The sequence below is a fragment of the Ictidomys tridecemlineatus genome, chromosome 1 (assembly GCF_052094955.1).
Source record: "Ictidomys tridecemlineatus isolate mIctTri1 chromosome 1, mIctTri1.hap1, whole genome shotgun sequence".
In the NCBI taxonomy this organism is placed as follows: Eukaryota; Metazoa; Chordata; class Mammalia; order Rodentia; family Sciuridae; genus Ictidomys; species Ictidomys tridecemlineatus.
Window position 1 is genome coordinate 6,545,535 of NC_135477.1, and position 13,649 is coordinate 6,559,183.

A 13,649-nucleotide genomic window follows, 5' to 3' on the forward strand; every position below is an offset into this window, starting at 1 on the left:
CTCTCTTTAAAAAAAAAAAAAAAGAAAAGAAAGCCAATAGGTTATCTATCTAGCAGTGTCTCTTTGGAACGAAATACTTTATTATAAAAGGTAATATTTGTTAAATTCTAGACTATATTCAGTTTCAGATATCCTCCTATGTTAAACAATTCAACTATCTTTCTATAGTTGCAGGACTTTCCTCTGATGATGCTTTGTCTTACAGTATAGTTTTGAATCTGAGGGACTTCCATCCCTGAAATCAGGATTAGAGACAAGGAATCTTCCTTAAGAAAAAAAAGTTAAGAAGCCAGCCCTAACTTAGAGATAAAAAAATATTTTAATAAAGCAGAGATTCATGAATGACACATAGATTTGTGTTTAACACTATGGTTCTGAATCAGAAGGTAAAACCTCCCACCAATAAAATATTAGCAGTTTAATCACTAGGTCGCACAAAGACAACTGACACTGCAGTGGTCCCCAGTCATTGTAACTGGAGCATGACATTTTTGTTGTGCTGCTTTGCTGGCAGAAGTCTGTCACCATTGGAAAAAAGAAAATGAATCTTCAAGAGGAAGGCGTACCAGAGCTGAGAAAATAGACCTGCCTCCCCCTCCTCCCTCCCTCCCTCCCTCCCTCCCTCTCTCTCAGTCTCTCTCTCTCTCTCTCTCTCTCTCTCTCTCTCTCTCTCTCTCTCTCTCTCTCTTAACAATAGCTTTCCAAGAGAAAGCCACTCATTCTGTATAAAAACTGCCTGAGCAGGTACTATAGTGTGTCACAGGTCAATGAGAGAGTGAGGCTTTCTTTGTTGGACATTATTTTTTTTTTAAAAATTTAATATGTTCATTTGGAAATGTTTTCTTTAGAATCCAGAACTAAAACTGATACCATTGTAATCAACCAATTATTATTCCTTTCTCAAATGCAGGTTTAAAAAATGATTTATGAAACACAAAGCTCTGTGCAACCATAGAGAAATTCTCAAATCACTTGGTGGCTCACCTGTACAATTCAAGAGCAGGTGGAATAGTACACTTATTAAAGCAACACAACAAAAAAATAACGGAGGCAACAGAACCTGTATTGGTTTCTCACTGGAGGTTTTTTTTTTTTTAATCTGAATTTTGAAAAACCAGAATTAGAACATTTTTAAATGAAGCTTCTCAAGGCCCCAGGATATTGATTTATTATCTTGAATTTATACCCTCTGTAAACTTATAAAGAAAAATGAAATCAGTGGCTGTGGCAGGAACTGTTAGGAACTATTCCTAGTGCCCATCTCTCTTCCCTCCCTCCCTAGCAACAGGACATCAACTGCTAAGAAAAGTGTTGCTTAGTTAAGTGCCTTTACTGTATTTCCAAGTGCCCATTACAGCCGGGAATGGCCATGTGACTAGGCCCCAGCCCATAATGCGTTAGATGGTAAAATATAAGTGGAAGTGCTGTGTTGTGAGGGGTTTATGGAAGTTTTCCCTAAAAGGGAGGAAACAGGCCGTTCCACCACCCTCTTCCTTCCTGGAGCATGGATGTGAGGGCTGAAGCTCCTATGGCTATCCTGAACCACAAGGTGATTCTGCGGATGGTGGAACAGAAAGTCGTAGCCTGAAGCCAATAAAACCCCCCGGAGTCATCAGGGTACAGACCAAGTCTAGGACTGCCTGCCCCTGGGCATTTTGGACATGAGAAAGATAAGTCTTATTTAAGCCACTGTGACAGGGGTATTTTCTTCACCAAATAGCCTCATAGAATAATACTGCATGCTGTAGTTCGGATCTTAGTGTCCCCAAAAGCCCAAGTGATGAGGTCTTTGCCCCAGCATGGAGTGACTGAGAGGTGGTGGAAACTTGAAGAGGTTATTGTGGGACCTCTGCCTCTTCCTCTACCTCTTTTTCACCTCCTACCTAAGAAGTGAGCAGTTTTGTTCAGCCACAGGCTGCTGCCATGATGTGCTGCATCACCCTAGGCCTAAAAGCAATAAGGGCAACTGATCAGGGACTGGAAACTCACACTGTGGGCCAAGATAAACCTTTCTCTTTCTAAGTTGGTTATCTTAGATACTTGGTATAGTGACAGAAAGCCGACTAACAGAAAATACATTATAGGGGGAAAAAAGGGATATCAATCAACATATTCCTTTTCCTTTCTCTCTCATTCTCTCTCTCATTCTCTCTCTCTCTCTCTCTCTCTCTCTCTCTCTCTCTCTCTCTCTCTCTCAGGAAATAGGGCTCAAATCCAGCGGCACCCTACCACTGAGCTACATTCCCCTGGCCTTTTGTTATTATCATTATTATTATTACTTTGAAGCAGGGTCTTGCTAAATTACTGAGGCTGGCCTAGAACTTGGGATCCCCCTGGTTCGGCCTCCCCCATCCCTGGGTTCATAGGCATGTGTCACCACACCTGGCTCCTACCATTTTTCTCATATGTTGTTCCTGCACTTAAACTAACTTATAATTAAAATTGAATGTTATATAGGCAAATTTTAACTCAAAGGGTTGTCGTTTTGTACAATCCTCACGGATCCTCATGATTCTGTAGACCCTTTGGTAAGACTTACCAGGAAGACAGCATGGAGTTAGGACCAAATGTGGCACCTGGTATATCCCTCCCTCAACTCAGGTTCTTGCTTAAATGTAATCATGTCTGTAAAGCCTTTCCAAGCCCCAATATCTAAAATGTTGACTCACTAATCCACTGATACTTTGTATCTGCCGTCTCTGTTTTAACATTTTGTCAGCACATACCACTACTAACATACTAGCAATACAGGACTTTCCCAGACCCTGCTGGCTGTGCAGGAAAAAACCCTACAGTCACAGAGCTAGGAGTAGAGGGACACTTGAGTACAGAGGCCTACTGGCCTCAGTACTTCCCAACCTCAGAGCCAGCTTCACAGGTGTACCTGCACAGCCACACAGGATGGCACTCAGGAGCCCCCGCCTTGGGCTTTGACACTTTAAGGCTGCCATATTGAACTCCTTAATACTTTATCTTTGAATTGTGTGCTGTGAGTCCTATGGGTTGATGGAGCACATGTCAGGGAATCAGCCTGGGTTCAGGTGGTATGGCTCCCTTACCCCCACACACACACCAGAATGGGTTGCACCTGTGTCATCACCCAGTGATCACTGCTGCCCTCCTCTCTTAGCAGTGTCCTAGGCACAGCAGGCATAGGGAGGAACCAGATGGATCACGTACACCCTATGCACCAACTTACCAAGCGAGACCCTAGGCAGCTATCAGGTTTTTGTGTTCACAGCACAAAATCCCCATGCCCAAGAGAATATGAGATTACATAGCAAATAAAAGACAGTATGGCCAGTGCAGAGAGAGATCACTGGTAAAGAAAGAAAGTCAGATTTTCCTCCTCTGAGCAAGGACCATGCATATTCATGGGCATTGAGTCCTGCAAATTGCAAATTTCTTGCCTTGCCTGTCTCAGAAATTAAAGCAACCAGGTACTGACTCCACGCCAGAACTGCGTCCTATCCTACCTTGCCTTGTTGCAGGAACAGGTGGGACCTCCGTGATGCTCACTGGCTGATGCTGAGCACAAGAAACACAGAACCAGGAAACCTTGGCTGGTCCTCTGCAGAGAGTCAAGAGACCCCTTCCACACCCGAAACTTGCTTCACTTGAAGCTTCTTGGAGCCAGGCTGTGCCTGGCTATAAATGCTTGGAGGCAATGGTGTTCTGCAAAAAGTTTAACAACCAACAACTGGGGTTGATAATCCTAATTTGTAGCATTTGCTGATTGCCGTGGTGTAAGTATTCCTACTGAGGCTGTTTTTTGAGCTAGCAATGTTTGATCACAAGTTGAGATCATTAGTTGAGAAAATTCTCGAAAATTCAACAATTGACTTTTATAGCTACTACGGGCAGACCACTAGACACTACTGTTTGGAAGAAAGAAGAAAGAAAACTTCTTTCCATCTATGACCTGGAACAGTAGGAACAGATAATTCACAGGAAAAAAGAAAACCCTGAAGAACCAGCCATGGGGAAGCTGCTCCAACCCACAGGTGATTAGGGTGGTGCAGATGAGAACCACGAGGGGACACGCACATCTGACAGGTCAGAGTCATGAAAGTGTGCACATTCAGGAAAATTTGTACAGACACTCTGGAGAACAATGCAATTGTACCCAGTGAAACCCAACCCAGAGGTTTCTCTTCTGAGTGTCTGGCTCAGGGAAAGTCCTGCAAGTGGACAAGAATGTTTACTGAAGAAGCCAGGCACAGTGGGGCACTCCTGTAATCCCCGCAGCTCAGGAGGCTGAGGCAGGAGGATTGCAAGTTCAAAGCCAGTCTCAGCAACTTAGTGAGGCCCTAAGCAACTCAGTGAGACCCTGACACTAAATAACATTAAAAAGGGTCTGGGGATGTGGTTCACTAGTTAAGCATTCCTGGGTTCTATCCCTGTTACAAAAAAAAAAAAAAAAAAAAACAAGGTTGTTCACTGCAGACTCACAGTCCCAGTAGGCTCCAGATCCTGTCCCACAGCTTCAACAATCATGAACTCAAGGACAATCTTGTTTCAATTTTACCCCCACTTGCTTTTACACTTTCCATATTATTTTGAACTAAATTACAGAGGTCATGATATTTCATCTGAAAATATTTCCATATCTCTGAAAATAAAAAAAAAAGAAAGAAAGAAAGAAAAAGCCCAGGATCAGTTTATGAGAGACAGAGACAGAGGGAGAGAAATTCTAGCAGAATCATCAGGAAAGAGCTGATAAAAAGGCAAAAATAAGTTGGTTGTGGTGGTACATGCCTGTAATCCCAGCAATTCAGGAGGCTGACACAAGAGAATCACAAGTTGGAGACCAACCTCAGCAATTTAGCGATTTAAGCATCTCAGTAAGACTTTGTCTCAAAAAAAATAAAATAAAATAAAATAAAAAGGACTGGGAATGTAGCTCTGTGGCAGAGTACTCTCCTAGCATGTGCAAGGCCTTGGGTTCTATCCCCTGGGGGGCGGGGAGAACTACTTTCAGGACAGCTATGAAACCTGGTTTGAGAGTAACATTTCAGTACATTCCCTAAGGAAATTGTTCTGTTCCTTCCCAGACACTGCAGGCTACAGGGACAGCCTTCTGTTGCTTGGCAGATTTTGAGGTCAAATTGAATCTGTAGTAGGTAATCAGCTTAGTGGATAATAAACTAAGAACCTGCATCTGCACAGTGCTAACAAACTCCCAGTGCAGGGGATTGACTTATATCTCCATCATGCCCTCCTTGGATATTGTACTTTATCATTCTTATTGGAAAATAGGTGCCTGATAAGTTATGTTCCATATAGAAAAATATCAAATATATAAATAACCACATTGTAGTCTTAAAAATGATAGTAACATTGATTGCTGAAGCCACTCACAATTCTAAAATTTTGTTTGGATATAGTATTTCATATGGGAAAAAAGCTATGCTGCTAGTGGAATAGATAATCGTTTATCAACATTAATCAAAAATAATTCCCCTGACCAAATTGCTGCTTTGGTCTGTGCTTTGTTAAAGAATATTTAGAATTTTGTTTTAATTTGAAAATATATCAGCTTGAGAGGTTGAAAAGTAGAAGAGAAAAAACATGAGGCATTTTTACATTTCAGAGATGCTTTATCAAAATCTTAGTAAACTACTCCATTTAGTTTCCAATTGAGTGCTAGGAAACCTCCCCAGTCTAGGGCTAGGCTTTATCTTCCAACCATGCAGAGCATGACTCATAATAGGGTCAAGAGGCTGCTGCTGGGGAGAGCGGAGGAATGGAAGACAGCGAGCCTGGCAGGTTGCAATGCATCTTTGGAGATTTACAGTCACCATGCCCAAATCCAGGGGAATTTGTTGGCTAACACCCCACTCCCAGCAGCTGCAGAGTTAGTAAGTGCAATGAATGATCAAGGCCAAAAAGAACGTCATTTTTCAGCTTTGGTTCAGTCTCTTTTTATCAAATGAACTGTTGGCTGTTTGAACAATTGACTGTAAGTCAGTCAACTCACAGGAAAGTAAGCAGATTACAATCTGAAGATGATGCAAACCATCAAATCGCATCTCTGATGTTATGCACAGAGCAGCTAAATCTACACATAACCCAAATCCACACATAACTCATTATCCTCTCTGGGCAAGGCACCAGTGCAATCACAGGATTTCAGCACTGACAGGCCATGTGCAGCACCATGGCAACCCCCACTGCACAAAACACAGCAGCATCAGGAGCTTCCCAACCCTGAGCCTGGGGCATAAAGAAAAGAAGTCGCTGCAGCATTTGGATGACAAGCTCTTTCACGGAGAAGCTAAATCAAGAATGTAAGATGCAAAGCCTTGATTAGTTGTTGACTTGGGGAAAATCTTCTCTCATGTAATGTAGAAGAGAAAACCAAAGGGAAATCACTGTACTTTTGGTCTTCATTTTGACCCATCGCAGACTGAGAAGTGGCAGGGAAGATACAGCATCATCTTGAGAGAGGACCACCACTGCAGGATGGCCAAAGACCCTAAGCCTGAACAACTGACTTGGACTGGAAACCAGAAGCAGCTTTCAAGACGTGTACAGAAAAGGGATACGAGTCTCAAGGGTGGGAATGTTGCTCTCCCACAGAGGCCTTCCTTGAAGAAAGGTGCCGTCCACCAACAACACGGCCATGCAAGAATGAGAGGCTGCCAACAGAGGGAAGGGGCCAGGAGTGTTATGACCAGGCCCTCCCAGTCTTGGGGCCATTGAGGGCAGAAGAGAACCCCAGGAGCCCAGCACTAGGCTCCCTGCTGGGAAATACTGCACTTTCCAGACCTTCCTCGGGGTCCTGGGTAGGTCATGGCCTTTTCCTGCAGTCTTTGCTGCTGCTGTCATATCTGCTACCATCACTGGTGGGGGGGGGGGCGGCTCGAGATTGTGTTTCCTGCATCCCTTCAGGTTGTATTGAGGTCTGTTGTGCTGAGAGGGAATAATGGTGTAGATGTGCATGGAGAAGGAGCATTGAGACAGTATTATTACAGTATTATTACCATCTTGGTTATGTTTGCCAATATTCTATGATTGCAAGCATTGTCCCCTTCAAGTTGGCACATTAATGACTCCCTTCCTGACCCTACATAAAGCTCAGGCACTCTTGAAAAAGGCAGGGTCCCCTTGTGTGTCCAGGGGAGTGACACCCTCTACCTGCAGCCTGTGGATTTCCCCTGGTTCCTTGAGTCTGTACCTGGATTGTCCCTCTTGCTAACCTGTTCCAACCAAGGATGCATTGAATGGCCTATCTGGCTTTCTGCTGGGACAGTTCCCCATATCCTGCCTTTCAGACTACTCCAGGGCCCAGGTCAGCAGCCCATCTAGCTGGGACTTCCCAGGACCACCCTGGCTCACTCAGGGCTCATTGTGTGGACACCTGCTTCTCCAGGAGGAGAAAAGCAGACAAAAGTAATACTTGTTTTTAACAGAAGATGTGGAAAATATAGGAAAGAATAAAGAAGAAAATAAAAATTACTCATATGCCCCAAATCAAGAGAAAGAAACACAGATAAAATTTTAAGAAATTTCCAGAAATATAATATTTGAACTTATCATTATTGGACATGGTTGAATATATTTATGTGTGTGTTCTCCTTTTTAAACTCACAGTTATAATTTTCCTACATAATTATATGTGTGCACACATACTCATAAATATGAACACATAAACAAACCACATGCTTAACATAAACTACACTAGTGTGAAAATCTTTGTGCTGAAATCTTTCTCTTGGTCTCTAAATAGCAGCTTATCAATGTACAAACACTATTTATGAATCTGTTTGCAAAATTCTCCCACTTATGGTCCCTGGACATTCTGATGAATGGTGGGACATTGTAGAAATCAACACGGAACCTGGAATCAACATTCCTGAGATGGTTTGGCAGTGTTGTCACCTACTTCCTGTGACTTGTACAAATTACTTAATCTCTCTGAGCTTCAATTTCCTCATCTGTAAAATTATTTAAGGGAATGATAATGTCTTCCAAGCCTCTTAACATTCAGAAGTTATCATGAGAAGCAAATGAGATCACAGATAATGAGACTCTTCATATGAGTAAGGAATCTGCATGCTTGCTGTATTCCAAAAGAGCATAGCACACATTTTTCTCTATTTTAGCTCAGACCTTTGGTCTCTTGGAAAGGCATGAGATAACTCCACACACAGGAAAAGAAGTCCAATAAACTGAGATGAAGAAATATTTCCCTTTAATTCATGGGACAATTTGGGACTACTTGTGTACATATGGGGATATTCATAAGTTTGGGAATGGGCTCAGAAAGTCCTGTGTTCCCCTGATCTTCATAGTAGCTACTCTACTTTTGGCCATTCTTGATTATAGGTTTCCATTTCCTGAAGAATCATTTGCCATATGTGTCCTGACTTTGGTTAGAACCATGTCTGAGCCTATCCTGGTGGCACACACCTGGAATCCCAGCAGTTCGGGAGGCTGGGCAGGAGGATCACAAGATCAAATCCAGCATTCAGCAACTTAGCAAGGCTCTAAGCAACTCAGCAAGACCCTGTCCCTAAATAAAAATATTTTTTTTAAAGGGCTGGGGATGTGACATGGTGGTTAAGCACTCCTGAATTCATTCCCTGGTATCCCCCCCGCCTCAAAAAAAAAAAAAAAAAAGGTAAAAATAATGGGCCTCTTACCAATGTAAACCCCTGCATTTCACATATGAAAAGTTCGTTGGAAAAATACTGTTGCTCTTTTAGCCAAGGGTGTTGGCTGGATGCAGTTCTTTCTTCTTTTACTGAAGCTATTTTGATAGCTTGGCAAAAAACTCCTTGAGAAACAAGCAATGGAGGGACAGGCTTACAATTTGGAATCTGATTCAACAATCAGTTCTTTTGGCCAAATCAGTCCTAAATGTTTTCTCCAGAGAAAACTCAGAGACAATAATAACACTACCATTTTTGTGGAACTTATCTTTAGATGGTTCTGAACCCAGGCCTGCTGCATTCATTTCTGTTCCTTCATTAATCACAGCCATGACCAAGCAGTCTCCCTAGGCCACTGTGCTCAGTGCTATAAAGCCCTCCTCATCCTTGAGGCTCCTCTCCAGCAGTGTAGAGCAGATGTGTGCTGTGACAGAGGCAGGCTTGGGGGCCTGCTGTCCTTGTCCAGGGAGGCTCCTTGCAGAAGGAGCACCTGAGTTTTGAAGGGTGGCAACAGGGGTAGAGGGCTTTCTGGCACCTTCTTAACCTTCTAGTCAGTATACCCGCTTTCTGAAGAGGCTGTGTATGCTGCAATTGGGAACCAGCCACACTGACCTTCCCCCACTGCTTTGCAGACGTCCTGGGCCAACTCTTTCCCTACTGGATGGCATTTGCAACAGAACCTGTACCTGCCCTATGGCTTCTAGGTGTTGAGCAACAGTCCCTACTTTAGGTAATAAAGACTATGATCTGTTTTAAATCAAAACCACAGCTTCATTGCCTGTTCAAAGCTTCTCCTAAGGTGAGCCTGAAGGGAGTCAAGGTCCATCTTCTCTGTCTCCCAGACTCTGCCCCCCCCCAACCTGCCAGCTGCTCCCTGTGGCTCCCCTGGGCTTGGAGCTGGGAGAAGGGAGGGTCCAGAAAGGAGCAAAGCTGTATGTTTACGTAGCTTGTTATTCTCGGCTTCAAGTGGCTTCAGTGATGGCAGATGTCTAAGTGCTTGCGCTCTCTCTCTCTCTCTCTCTCTCTCTCTCTCTCTCTCTCTCTCTCTCTCTCTCTCTTCCTCCCTTTCTCAGGATACCTTACAGGTTAGGGACCCACCCACCCCTCCAAAGTTACCCTTGACATCACACAGGCCCCTGATGCAGGTGAGACAGTCAGGCTGACCTGTCCCAGAACCCCCAGCTCCCTGGCCTCTGCCCACTCCTCCAGCCAACTCTGACACACCCAAGAGCTTCTCCAAGTTCATCCCTAGGAGCACTGACAGGAAGAACTGTAGGTCTGCAGATGTCATCCTGAATGGTAAGCGGACAGTTTCCCCCTTTGGCAGCTCCCCACTCCTTAGGCTGGTCCTGCCAATGCCCACCTCCCTTGCCTCAAGGAGGGAGGGTGTGGGGAGACCCACAGCAACACCGCAGCCCTTCCCAGCCCGTTCACACCCTCATGGTGGGGGTGGGTGGCAGAGCAAGCTTGCAGAACCAGTCTGACTCAGGGTAGGCGTGCTGCTGCTGCTGTGAGGTGGCCCATTCCTTTCTTTAGAGTGAGGGGGACTCTTGTCACCCACCAACTGAAAAAGTTACGTAAGCAAATGAGACTCTGTTTCAATCAACTGCTGAGGATTATGTGACGGGACTCACTGCAGGAAGGGGCTCTCTTTTGTTGTCACTGTTGAAATTGTTTTCATAGCTAAACCTAGAGGAAAGCAACCGGAAGTGCAGAGTTTGCATAAGTTTCAATGACTCCATGGTCCCAGCCCTAGAATCCTGTTCTTGGCATCAAGGAAGTTCCAGGAGCCGGGTGGGCGGGGTCTGACCAGGAGACCTGTCCCACAAGTCCAGCTGGACTGGCAGTGACCAAGGCACTTTGTGCCAAGGCTTCTGGAGGCAGGGACCTTCAAGGAGCACCCATGGAGGAAATACAAAGCATGAGGAACAGAAAGGAATAAATAAAACTGTAGTTGTAGACAGGATTATTTACATTAAAAGTCAAAATAATCTGCAAAAAAAAAAAATGAGTAGAAAATGACAACTCTTACAGAAGAATTCCACTTGATAAATGTAGAAGGAAGGGAAGAGTAACACAAGACCACCATTAAAACACCGCAGCAGTAATTGTTGCAGGCAAAATTCACTGGTGAATGCTGAATTAGTGAGCAAAAGTTTAAGCAGAAATAGGATCTTTGCATAGTCTCAAAAGTATTGTGTCCAAAATGTTTAATGATTTCAAAGGGGGAAAAAAATAGTACCTTTCAGTGGAGAAACCCAGCAGACAGCACTTTAGCTTGTCACCAAGAAATCATTTTAACACTTGTTAAAATGAGAAAAACAGTCTTTTATTAATTAACAGCATGGCTGTCATTTGACTTTCTGATTAATTTTAAAGCAAAAAAAATTCTTGCTGTTTTTGTTTTTGTTTTATTTTTGGTAGTAGAGTTTGAACTCAAGGATGCTTGATCACTGAACTCCATCCCTAGTCCTTTTTGTTTTTTATTTTGATATAGGGTCTCACTAAATTGCTTCATTTTTCGCTGGAAGATGTACTGAGCTGGGAACTTACCCTGTATCATTATTCCCAGCAAAGCACAACCTCAATCCAATAACAAGAAAATACCAAACAAACCCAAATAGAGAGATGTTCTACAAAATAACTGACTAGTAGTCCTAACAAGTGTCAAGGGCATGAAGAATGGGAGGATGTCCCAGATGGGAAGAAACTAAGAAGACAACGAAATGCAACAGAGGCTCCTGAACTGAATCCTGGATCACAGGAAGACGTTAGTGGGAAAACCGATGAAATACAAATAAGTTCTGTGCTCTAGCTAATAGTATCACTCCATGATTAAATTCTTACTAATGATTATTGTTATGTGCTCTTATAAAGGAAGCCTGGTGCAGGTATACAGGACCTCTCTGTATGATCTTTGCAATTCTTCTCTAAGTCTACAATTATCTAAGAATTAAAAGTTGCTGTTGTTGTTGTATTATTTTATTTTTAAAGAGAAAGTGACAGTGAGAGAGATAGATTTTTTTAATATTTATTTTTTAATTTTCGGCAGACACAACATCTTTGTTTGTATGTGGTGCTGAGGATTGAACCCGGGCTGCACGCATGCCAGGCGAGCATGCTACCCCTTGAGCCACATCCCCAGCCCTGTTGTTGTTGTTTTAATTTTTTTTTTTTTTTTGTAGTTGTAAATGGACAGCATGCCTTTGTTTTATTTGTTATTTTTGTATGCGGTGCTCAGGATCGAACCCAGTGCCTCACACGTGCCAGGCAAGCATTCTGCCACTGAGCCCCAACCCCAGGCCAAAGTTGTTGTTTTTTAAAAAAGATATTCGTATTCCTTCTTCATTGAACTATCTATCTGTCCATGTTCACTCATTAAATTTTTTTCTTTTATATAAAGATTTCTAAGCAGTCTTTTATTCATTAAGAACTATTGAAGCTAGGGGCTGTAGCTCAGTGGTAGAGTGCTTGCCTTGCACATGTGAGGCACTAGGTTTAATCCTCAGCATCACATACAAATAAATAAATATAGTTTGTCCATCTGCAACTAAAAAAATGTTTAAAAAAAAAGAACATGAGTGTCATTTGTCTTTCTGATTAACTTTAAAGCAAAAAAAAAAATTCTTTCTGTTTTTGTTTTTGTTTGTTTTTTGGTAGTAGAGTTTGAACTCAAGTTTACCACTGAACTCTATCCCTAGTCCTTTTTGTTTTTTACTTTGATACAGGATCTCACTAAATTCCTAACATTGGACTTGAACTTGCAATCCTCCTGCTTCAGCCTCCCAAGTCACTGGGATTGTAGGCATGCACACCATGCCTGGCAAAATTTTGTTTTGTTTTGTTTTGTTTTTCTTACTGAGACAAATCTGTTATGTCTTCTTTTGTGGTTTCTGCATCATGCCTAGAAAGTTCTTTCTCCACTTGGAAAGTGTTCTTCTAATATTTTTATGGTTCCAATTTTTACATTTAAATATTTTTTTCTTACTGGAATTTATTTGGGGAATATTCATTCCAAATAGTTACCTAGCATTTTCTATATTTCCTAAATTATTCAACTTTTTCTCACTGATTTGAAATGCCACCTAGAGTATGCACTATATTGATTTTTTTAAGAAACTTTTTTATGAATGAAAGGGCTGGTGTTGTGGCTCAAATGGTAGAGTGCTCGCCTAGCACATGTGAGGCACTGAGTTCGATCCTCAGCACCACATAAAAATAAAATAAAGATATTGTATCCACCTGAAACTAAAAAATAAATATTTAAAAAAAAAAGAATAACCATGAAAACTGAGAATAGGCTGTATAATGAGGATGGAAAAGAGCCAACCTGGTGTTGCAGTGCGTTGTAAAGCTACTAGTAATTATGACCCTTCGTGTACTAGACTGTGAGCTTGTGGACTACCAGGGCTAGTTTATCTCTGTGCATTGCACAGTCCCAGCTAAAGTAGGGTATCAATAAATGTTTGTTGAATAACTAACTAAATGAGTGAGCAGAAAGACAAAGATGAAGAAAGTTGTTTTTGAGAATCCACTCTGTCCCAGGTGCTTTACATTTGTTTCTTTTTTCTTTTTCTTTATCCTCCTCCACTCCCACCACCCCAGCAACACCTGAGTGAATAGGCTCAGAATGTCTGAGCCAGGATACACAGCTGCTAGGGAGGTATGGAGCTGAGCTTTGGCATTGACTGATGCCCATTGAACCTCCAAAGCCTCAGAGAAGCATCCTCCGCCCCACCCGATTCTCAGCCCACCCACCTGGCCAGACCTTGCAAAGCCAGCTCCTGCTGGGGACCAGGTCCTCACTTCCCAGCTCTGACCCCCAGGCCACATCCCAGCTCAGTGTGCAGGGACAGGGCCCCAGACCAGGACCCATGAAGTGTCCTGGCATCCTAGTTCCCAGCCTCTCAGAAGAACAGCTGCCACACCCTCGTGGGTAGGGACTCCGGAATGGACATGACCGCACAGGAGGAGCTTCCTGAATCTGTGCTG

At 42.9% G+C, this 13,649-nt stretch overlaps 1 pseudogene across 1 annotated transcript in view; it reads left to right on the forward strand.

Moving 5' to 3' along the window:
• The first annotated feature begins 5,739 nt into the window (after positions 1-5,739).
• Positions 5,740-13,649, forward strand: part of LOC144367606 (non-histone chromosomal protein HMG-17 pseudogene) — a 31,907-nt pseudogene continuing 23,997 nt past the window's right edge. Inside the window, exon 1 of the transcript XR_013427167.1 lies at positions 5,740-6,788. The product of XR_013427167.1 is annotated as a non-histone chromosomal protein HMG-17 pseudogene (transcript). The remainder of the gene's footprint in view (positions 6,789-13,649) is intronic.